The 10,115-nt window shown below is 44.9% G+C and overlaps 1 pseudogene; it reads left to right on the top strand.

The window, feature by feature from the left end:
- The first annotated feature begins 1,466 nt into the window (after nt 1-1,466).
- LOC113028870 (gastrula zinc finger protein XlCGF57.1-like) lies at nt 1,467-6,273 on the top strand (annotated as a pseudogene).
- The last annotated feature ends 3,842 nt before the right edge of the window (nt 6,274-10,115 follow it).

Below are 10,115 nucleotides of genomic sequence, written 5' to 3' on the forward strand. Positions count from 1 at the left end.
TTCCGGTAGATGGAGGCTCTCAAGCACAGCAATGTAAATCACACATACATACACAAAGCTGTGTAAACAAACTATAAATAACTAATCTAAACTTATATACATAAAATACAGAAATGAAGTGAGGTGGAATGAATACTGCAGAATGTACATAAGGTGCAGTTGCAGTCTGGCAGTGGGAGCAGTGTGACAGGTCAACTGTTTAGGAGGGAGATGGCGAGGGGAAAGAAACTGTTCCTATGTCGGGTGGTCCTGGTCTGCAGGCTTCTGTACCGTCTGCCAGAGGGCAGCAGATCAAAAAGTCTGTGTCCAGGGTGTGAGGGGTCTGTGATGATTTTTCCCTGCCCGTTTCCTGGTTCTTGAGAGGTACAGATCCTGGATGGAGGGCAGGGGGGCGCTGATGATCCTTTCTGCTGCCCGTACAGTCCGCTGCAGTCTGCTCCTGTCCTGTTTAGTGGCTGCTCCATACCAGACTGTGATGGAGGAGCACAGGACAGACTCAATGACCGCAGTGTAGAACTGGATCAGCAGCTCCTGTGGAAGACTGTACTTCCCCAGTTGTCTCAGGAAGTACATCCTCTGCTGGGTCTTTTTGAGGATGGAGTTGATGTTGGTCTCCCACTTCAGGTCCTGGGAGATGGTTGTACCCAGGAACTTGAAGATCTTCGCAGTTGACACAGGGCTGTCTGATATGGTGAGGGGGAGCAGAGTTGAGGGATGTCTCCTGAAGTCCACTGTCATCTCTACAGTTTTAAGAGTGTTCAGCTCCAGATTGTGCTGACTGCACCAGAGTACCAGCCGCTCAACTTCCTGCCGGTATGCAGACTCATCACCATCCTGAATGAGGCCAATGACAGTGGTGTCATCTGCAAACTTTAGGAGTTTGACAGCCGAGTTCTTGGAGGTGCAGTCGTTAGTGTAGAGGGAGAACAGTAGTGGTGAGAGGACACATCCTTGAGGGCACCAATACTGAGGGACCGAGTTTCAGAGGTGATCTCCCCCAGCCTCACTTGCTGCTTTCTGTCTGTCAGGAAGCTGGTGATCCACTGACAGGTAGCTGGAGACACGCTGAGCTGGGAGAGTTTGGAGGAGAGAAGTTCAGGCACAATGGTGTTAAAAGCCGAACTAAAGTCCACAAACAGGACCCTGGCAACAGGACCCTGGCATAAGTTCCCGGGTGGTCGAGGTGTTGCAGGATGTAATGCAGCCCCATGTTCACTGCATCATCCACCAACCTGTTTGCCTGGTAGGCAAACTGCAGAGGGTCCAGCTGGTGGTCTGTAATGTCTTTCAGATGGGCTAACACTAGTCGTTCAAATGATTTCATGACCACAGACGTCAAGGCGACAGGTCTGTAGTCATTCAGTCCTGTGATGGTGGGTTTCTTGGGAACAGGGATGATGGTGGAGCGTTTGAAGCAGGAGGGAACTTCACACAGCTCCAGGGATGTGTTGAAGATGCGAGTAAAGATGGGAGCCAGCTGTTCAGCACAGGTTTTGAGAAAGGAGGGTGAGACACCGTCTGGTCCGGGGGCTTTCCTGCGCTTCTGTTTCTGGAATAGTCGGCTCACATCCTGAGTGTGTATTCTGAGTTTCAGGGAGGAGGAAAGGGGGGTGAGAGGTGTGGTGGAGGTGGTTGAGTCTGGATTGGAGAGGGTGGTGGTGGTCGTTGGGTCTGGATTGGGGAGGGTGGGGGTGGTCGTTGGGTCTGGATTGGGGAGGGTGAAGGGGGGGAGAGGTGGAAGGTGTGTTGGGGGTCAATGTCTGAAGCAATGTCCCTGGGGAGGGTGGGGCGTGGGAGTCTGTCCGTCTCAAACCTGCAGTAGAAAGTATTTAACTCGTTGGCCAGGTCTTTGTTTCCTTCAATAGTGGGTGGGGGGCGTCTGGTGATTTCCTGCAGGCCCCTCCACATTGACGCTGGGTCGTTGACTGAGAGCCGTTCTTCCAGCTTCTGGGAGTAGATCCTTTTAGCTGCTTTGATCTCCTTGGTCAGTGTGTTCCTAGCTTGCTTGTACAGGGCCCTGTCACCACTTCTGTAGGCGTCCTCCTTGGCCTTACGAAGATGTTGGAGTTTAGCAGTGAACCATGGTTTATTGTTGTTGTATGTGCAAAAGGTCTTTGTGGCGCACACACACGTCTTCACAGAAACTGATGTATGATGTCACAGTGTCCGTGAGCTTATCTAGGTTCTCAGATGCAGCTTCAAAAACAGTCCAATTAGTGGAGTCAAAACAGTCCTGCAGTTCCTGCTTTGCTGCGTTAGTCCACTTCTTCAGTTTTCGCACGTTTGAGTTTTTGCCTATAAACTGGAATAAAATGGACCATGCAGTGATCAGAATGTCCCAAAGCTGCCCGGGGCACAGAGCGATAGGCATCTTTTAGAGTGGTGTAACAGTGATCCAGTATGATGTTGTCCTTGATGGGGCAGTTTATACAGTATGCTGTCTGTATTTAGGGAGTTCGTAGTTTAGGTTTGCTCTGTTAAAATCCCCAAGAATAATTGTAAAGGAATCCGGGAATTTCCTCTCCAGGGTAGTAATCTGGTCAGCCAGCTTGCACAGTGCGTTGTTCGCGTTGGCCTGTGGAGGGATGTAAACTCCGACCAGCATGAAGGAAGACAACTCCCGCGGTGAATAAAAAGGTTTACAGTTGATGAAAAAACTTTCCAAGTGTGGGCTGCAGTGTTTCTGTAACACTGTGACATCAGTACACCAACCTTCATTAATGTAGAAGCAGACTCCACCACCCTTTGTTTTCCTTGAGAGCTCTGTTTCGCGGTCCGTCCGGTGAAGTTGGAAGCCCGGTAGATTTAAGACAGTGTCTGGGACTCGCTCACCGAGCCAGGTTTCAGTGAAGCAGAGGGCAGCAGAGCGTGCAAAGCCCTTGTTAGTCCGCTTTAAGAGCAGTAGTTCATCGACTTTGTTTGGAAGAGAGCGGAGATTCGTGAGGTGAATGGAGGGGAGTGCCGTGCGGAATCCTCGCCGACGTAGTTTCACCAGCGCACCAGCGCGACTGCCCTGTCTACATCTTCTCCAGGAGCCACAGAGAGCTGCTGCGCCTCCAACTAAAATCTCCAAAAAACTTTCCGGGTTTGTGAAAAATGGATAAGAACTATAGTGAGGCGACTGCCTGATGTTTAGCAGTTGATCTCTGGAGAAAGTGATGTGGTCTGAGTGACCAAAAGCGCAGAAAATAAACAGGACACATATGAGACACTTTGCAGCACAACACGTCTCACAAGATTTCTACAAGCAATCAGAGTGAAATTTGTACTTTGTGTTGTCAGATGAACATATGAGACACTTTGACTCTTCAGTGCAGTGTGGAGCCTTACAAAGATCTGTTTTGTGTCCCAGCTGATCAGCAGGAGGAGAAGAGTCTGACGGAGCAGCAGAGGAACATTTTCAGCCATCTGGGTTCAGCTGAGTCACTACAGAGGAAACAATGAGCTCAACACAGGAGGTGAGGAAAATATCACAGTTTCACCAAATAATCAGTCACGTCTAAAACTCTCATCCTCCCAACCTGTTATATGACTGTGTTGTATTTTATTATGTACTATGTTTTTTTTTATTTTACATCTATTATGTTTACAAACATCAAGAAGTCACAAGCAAAGAGAAACCACACCACAGCACATGTTTAAATAAGGATATTCATCAAAATTATTTATTAATGAAATTTCAAAACCTTTTCAATCACACAGAAAATACATGTGCAAAGCAACACAACAGTAGCCTGATATCAGACAGAACTGTCACATGATACTAAACATAATGAAGCGCTTCATTATAATTTGTAGATTCAAGCTGCTCTTCATATTTTGACCAGCAGATGTCACCAAAGAGGACTGTTGAAAAGCTTCAAGTAATGACAGTTTGTTTCACGACTGCATTTCAATCGGGGAGGGTTTTATCAATTAAAATTGATTGTAGCTTGGATAACATGATATCAATTGATTAAAATCCTGAAAACGCTACAATCTCAGGTTAAACCTCAGAAAATTTCAACAACCACCAAACGGCTAAAACAGTAAATGAGAGCAGGTGCACGGATTCTGCACAAAGACGTAAACAAAGACGTCCGTGCCATCGGGGCTGAAAGCCGGCAGCTCACTGATTCTGATGCGTTCGCCGGTCCGCTCTTTGTGTTTACGTCTTTTTCGGCGCTAGATTCTGAAGCTGCCGGTTTTGTCTCTCTCCAAAATAAAATTTATTAAACCAGCAGAATTCTCTCTCTCCATTGTTTACCGCTCTGTCGGGTGCTGTTTTTTGTTTTTTCACTTCGAGCAACAAAGCCTAATTTCTGCTGTTCAATACAGAACAAATGTAAACTTTTTTAAATTATGCAAAACGTTTAGCCGTGTCTGTAATAAAACCTCTGTAACTTTGCTCTGCTTCACTTCAGCAGCATCAGGTAATGTTCATATGTTGATTAATGGTTTTCTTTCGTGTTTGATCCACTGCAGAATATTTTTAAACCCAGGCCAGAAAATTCTCCTTCATGTTTTTCTGTTTTATCCTCAGTTACTTTGACACAAAGGCATCTGCTGTGCTGCTTACACCTCTGATGAAGTCTCACACATGTCAGCTTTCATTTTAGAAATATAAAATACAGATATGTACTGATAAGTACATAGTGATCAGAATTCTAATATTTCTGACTGTCTGAGGCAAAATTTCCCTGAATCGAAATCAGTGATGATGCCCAGCCCTACATTTCACTCACTGCCTGTGTTTGTATCTCTGTCACTGCAGGACCAACATGGAGCGAGAAGTCAGCGCTCTCAGGAGGCCGACAAACCTCACAGAACAAAGGGGGAGAAGAAATACACCTGTGATGAGTGTGGGAAAGATTTTACTAAGAAGGATTCACTAAAAACCCACCAACTCATCCACACTGGAGAGAGACCGTTCAGCTGTGACGAGTGTGGACAGACTTTTTCCTGGAAGGATAGTCTAAAAAAACACCAACTCATCCACAGTGGAGTTAAAGCGTACAGCTGTGATGAGTGTGGGAAAGATTTTACTAGGAAGGATTCACTAAAAACCCACCAACTCATCCACACTGGAGAGAGACCGTTCAGCTGTGATGACTGTGGAAAGTCTTTTACCCGGTTTGGAAGCTTAAAAGCACACCAGCTCTTCCATAGTGGAGTTAAACCATACAGCTGTGACGAGTGTGGAAAGAGTTTTTCCTGGAAGGGTAGTCTAAAAAAACACCAACTCGTCCACAGTGGAGTTAAAGCGTACAGCTGTGACGAGTGTGGGAAGGATTTTCTTAGGAAGGCTTCACTAGAAAACCATCAGGTCATCCACACTGGAGAGAGACCGTTCAGCTGTGACGAGTGTGGACACACTTTTTCCTGGAAGGATAGTCTAAAAACCCACCAACTCATCCACACTGGAGAGAGACCGTTCAGCTGTGACGAGTGTGGACAGACTTTTTCCTGGAAGGATAGTCTAAAAAAACACCAACTCATCCACAGTGGAGTTAAAGCGTACAGCTGTGATGAGTGTGGGAAAGATTTTACTAGGAAGGATTCACTAAAAACCCACCAACTCATCCACACTGGAGAGAGACCGTTCAGCTGTGATGACTGTGGAAAGTCTTTTACCCGGTTTGGAAGCTTAAAAGCACACCAGCTCTTCCATAGTGGAGTTAAACCATACAGCTGTGACGAGTGTGGAAAGAGTTTTTCCTGGAAGGGTAGTCTAAAAAAACACCAACTCGTCCACAGTGGAGTTAAAGCGTACAGCTGTGACGAGTGTGGGAAGGATTTTCTTAGGAAGGCTTCACTAGAAAACCATCAGGTCATCCACACTGGAGAGAGACCGTTCAGCTGTGACGAGTGTGGACACACTTTTTCTCGGAAGAATGGTCTAAAAAAACACCAAGTCATCCACAGTGGAGTTAAAGCGTACAGCTGTGATCAGTGTGGCAGAGCTTTTACTCAAAGTGGCCACTTACAGAGTCATCTAGTTACCCACTCTGGAATTAAAGCATACAGCTGTGACATTTGTGGAAAATCTTTCAGCCTGAAACAGAGCCGAAATACACACCTACGCATTCACACCGGACATGATGTGTACAGCTGTCAACAGTGTGGCAAAGAGTTTACAACAGACGCAAAGTTACAACGTCACATGTTTACCCACTCTGAGGAACTACCTTATAAGTGTGATCTGTGTGAGAAGACTTTTAAAGCTCCACATTACCTGAGACTACACCAACAGATCCACACCAGAAAGAGACTCTACAAGTGCAGTTACTGTGAGGTATGTTTTTATATTTTTATCGTGTCATTTTAGCCTGACTGTTTGGAACAACTCTGCTCATTAAACCGTGTTAGCATGTTGCTAACACAATTTAATAAGCAGAGTTCTACAGAATGGAGAGACGGTGTTGTGTGATTATTCAGATTTTCATTTTAGTTATCATTTTTGTTTAAATGATCCTAAAAAACTAAACTGAAAGTGCTGAAAACTGATATGGTGTTATTTAAAATTCACGTAGTTTCATGGTATTCAATTCAGTTTTATTTATATAGCGCCAAATCACAACAGTAGTTGCCTCAAGGTACTTTATATTGTAAGGTAGACCCTACAACAGATTTAGGCAACCTTTCTGATGGCCAGTGCCATTTAAAATTTCCTCAGAAGTCAGTGTGCCATATGATTGTATTAGCAATAAATTTAATAACGCTCTATATTAACAGTTACACACTACATAGAACAACTTTATAGAATTATATTTGTTCACAGATGTTGACAGCTATCAGCGAATAGTTAGCAGCTATTTTGAAACAAAAAAAAAGACACTTTTTATCCATAACAAGAACTCCACAACAGCAAATACAGAAAATACAAATGCTATTTATGGTCTCCTCACAACAATGATAAGAAAAATAAACTGGGCCAATATGGCATGTTTGTTAATACAGAGATACACATGCTAATGTGATCTCTGGTCTCCCACTCGGAGACACAGGTCTCCCAGTGTCCAGCATTCAGACGGCTACGTGAGGACACTCTTCATGTGAGAGAAAATCTGCTCACACAGATATGTAGAACCAAATACTGTCAACAAGGCCTCTGCAATGTTCTGAAGACAGTTAAACTTGTCAGGTAGTGTCCAGCAGGTGACAATGCAAGCTCCGTGAACACGCACATCTATGGATTCCAGCTGCTTCTATACATTTCATGTCAGATAAAAACTTTGGTTGTAAGCTTCAGATAATTATTTAATAACAGCCAGACATTTTAAATGAGAATAAGAAAATATTTCTTTGTGCCCCCCTTTCCCTGTTAATGCCCCACCTGGCCCCCCTGGCAAAACTTTGCTAGACCCGCCCCTGCACAGTTACCAGCTGTCAGTTACTTAGAAAAGGATCCTGGTGTTATTTGTCTCTCAGAAACAGTTCATAACTTCAACTCATTCATGTCACCTAAAAGGTAAACCTGTTTCTCCATCACCTGTTCAGCTCTGATGATTCAGTAAGGACATCTCCTGGTTTCATCTTCATGTTTCCCTCTCACCACATATCCAAACCGACATCATGACCAGCAGCTTTTACAGCTGTGGCTCCTGCAAACATTAGCTGATACTAGAAAGTAATATTAAATAAATTCTAACAACAGCTGATCGAGCTTAAACGTGCTGCTGTTGTTTAGCGCGACATCCGCTGGTTTCCCCTCTCTGGCGCAAAGTGGGCGATAAACAAACAAGAGAGGAAAGCTGATCAGCTGATCATTGATCAGTAGCAACAGGAGAGGGAGGGAGAGAATGAGAGAAGAAGAGGCAGCTGTGCAGCGTAAAGACAGAATAAATCAATCTTTGTGTCTTTTTTTCTTTCTAGCTGAAGTTCGGGACAAACTCTGTTCCTTTTCACCTTAATACGAAACGCGTAATAATTTCTCTGAATGAGGGACGATTCGTCTTTTTACAGGCAACTCTACTAACTAACCTTATGAATAAAATACAGTTCACTATGGTATCACTAACATCAAAGCACCCACCCAGCTGTATAGGAACTCCGTCATGCTAGCTAGCACGCAGTACGAGTTATTGTAACTGACTGTAAAAAGTCAGCACAACGAAAATAAACTCCACCTAAACTTGGTTTATATCTGACCCAGATAGACTGCAGGTCATAACTTCTTACCTGAAGTTCAGGTCACCTGACACTCGGACCGGCGGCCGCCTCGGGTGTCTCCTCCTCCTGCCTCCCCTTTCCCTCATCCACCCGCTGGCCTCCACCACTTGCTAATTTTACTGAATCTGAGGAAGCTCCGCCACAGCCACCACCAAACAACTGAGTTATTTTTACAGCATCTGGCCAATCCACCACCTTTCATTGTTTATACCGTTACAAAGGGGAAAAAAAGTCACCGGGCCACCGAGCAAATGCCCGATGGCCAGTCCAGCATTGGTCGTGCCATCAGTTAACCCTTCGTGTGCCAACTGTGGCACACGTGCCTACGGTTGCCGACCCCTGCCCTACAATAGTACATACAGAGAAAAGCCCAACAATCATATGACCCTCTATGTGCAAGCACTTTGACGACTGTGGGAAGGAAAAACTCCCTTTTAACAGGAAGAAACCTCCGGCAGAACCAGGCTCAGGGAGGGGCGGCCATCTGCTGCGACCGGTTGGGGTGAGAGAAGGAAGACAGGATAAAAGACATGCTGTGGAAGAGAGACAGAGGTTAATAACAGATATGATTCAATGCAGAGAGGTCTGTTAATACATAGTGAGTGAGAAAGGTGACTGGAAAGGAAAAACTCAATGCATCATGGGAATCCCCCGGCAGCCTATGTCTATTGCAGCATAACTAAGGGAGGATTCAGGGTCACCTGGTCCAGCCCTAACTATATGCTTTAGCAAAAAGGAAAGTTTGAAGCCTAATCTTAAAAGTAGACACTGTGTCTGTCTCCTGAATCCAAACTGGAAGTTGGTTACACAGAAGAGGGGCCTGAAACCGAACGATCTGCCTCCCATTCTACTTTTAAATACTGTAGGAACAACAAGTAAGGCTGCAGTGCGAGAGCAAAGTGCTCTAACAGGGTGATATGGTACTACAAGGTCATTAAAATAAGATTGGGCCTGATTATTCAAGACCGGATTTTGAATTCAATTCTGGATTAAACAGGAAGCCAATGAAGGGAAGCCAATGAAGGAGAAATATGCTCTCTCTTTCTAGTCCCTGTCAGGACTCTTGCTGCAGCATTTCGGATTAACTGAAGGCTTTTCAGTGAGTTTTTAGGACTTCCTGATAATAATGAATTGTTTAATGTGCATTGAAGGACATGTCCTGGTCAAAATGACTCCAAGGTTCCTCACAGCGTTACTGGAAGTTACTGAAGTGTTTCCTTATAATTGCCCACTCTATAAAACTCAGTCGACGGGACTGAGCTCTGCAGCGTGGGTAATTACAAGGAAGCACTTCATAATTTGTAGATTCAAGCTGCTCTACATATTGTGAACAGCAGATGTCACCAAAGAGGCGACAGAATTTGTCCTGGTCCAAAATGAGTCCAAAGTTCCCCACAGTGTTACTGGAGGCCAAGGTAATGCCACCGAGAGTAAGAATCTGGTTAGATACAATACTGTTCAACTGATGCTCACAAGGGTGTGGTACCACAGTGTGTGTTTGTATAGCCCAGTAAACTGTTAACTGAAGGAGTAAAATGTAATTGGACGTCTGCAGAGATGCTCTTTATTTCAGGCGACGTTCAGGATGAAAATGTTGAAGGACTGACTTACACTGTCTTTGTGTCTTTGTTTAGAAGCAGAGCGACACAGATGGATCCAGTTCTCAACCCTGTCGTCGCTGTGGTGGTGGGAAAGACTTTCGTTGTGACCTTTGTGGAAAAACTTTCAGTCATTCAAATGCCCTAAAACTACATCAACGTAGACACACTGGAGACAAAATGAACTACTGCAAAGAATGTGGGAAAGGCTTCCCCACAAAACGTGACTTAAAACGACACGAACTCTTTCACAGTGGGGTCAAAAAGCATCTCTGTGATCAGTGTGGGTCATCCTACACCTCTGCAGGTGAGCTTAAAAGACACAAACGCGTCCACACAGGAGAGAAACCATACAAGTGCAGACAC

This window comes from Astatotilapia calliptera, chromosome 9 (genome assembly GCF_900246225.1).
Source record: "Astatotilapia calliptera chromosome 9, fAstCal1.2, whole genome shotgun sequence".
NCBI lineage: Eukaryota > Metazoa > Chordata > Actinopteri > Cichliformes > Cichlidae > Astatotilapia > Astatotilapia calliptera.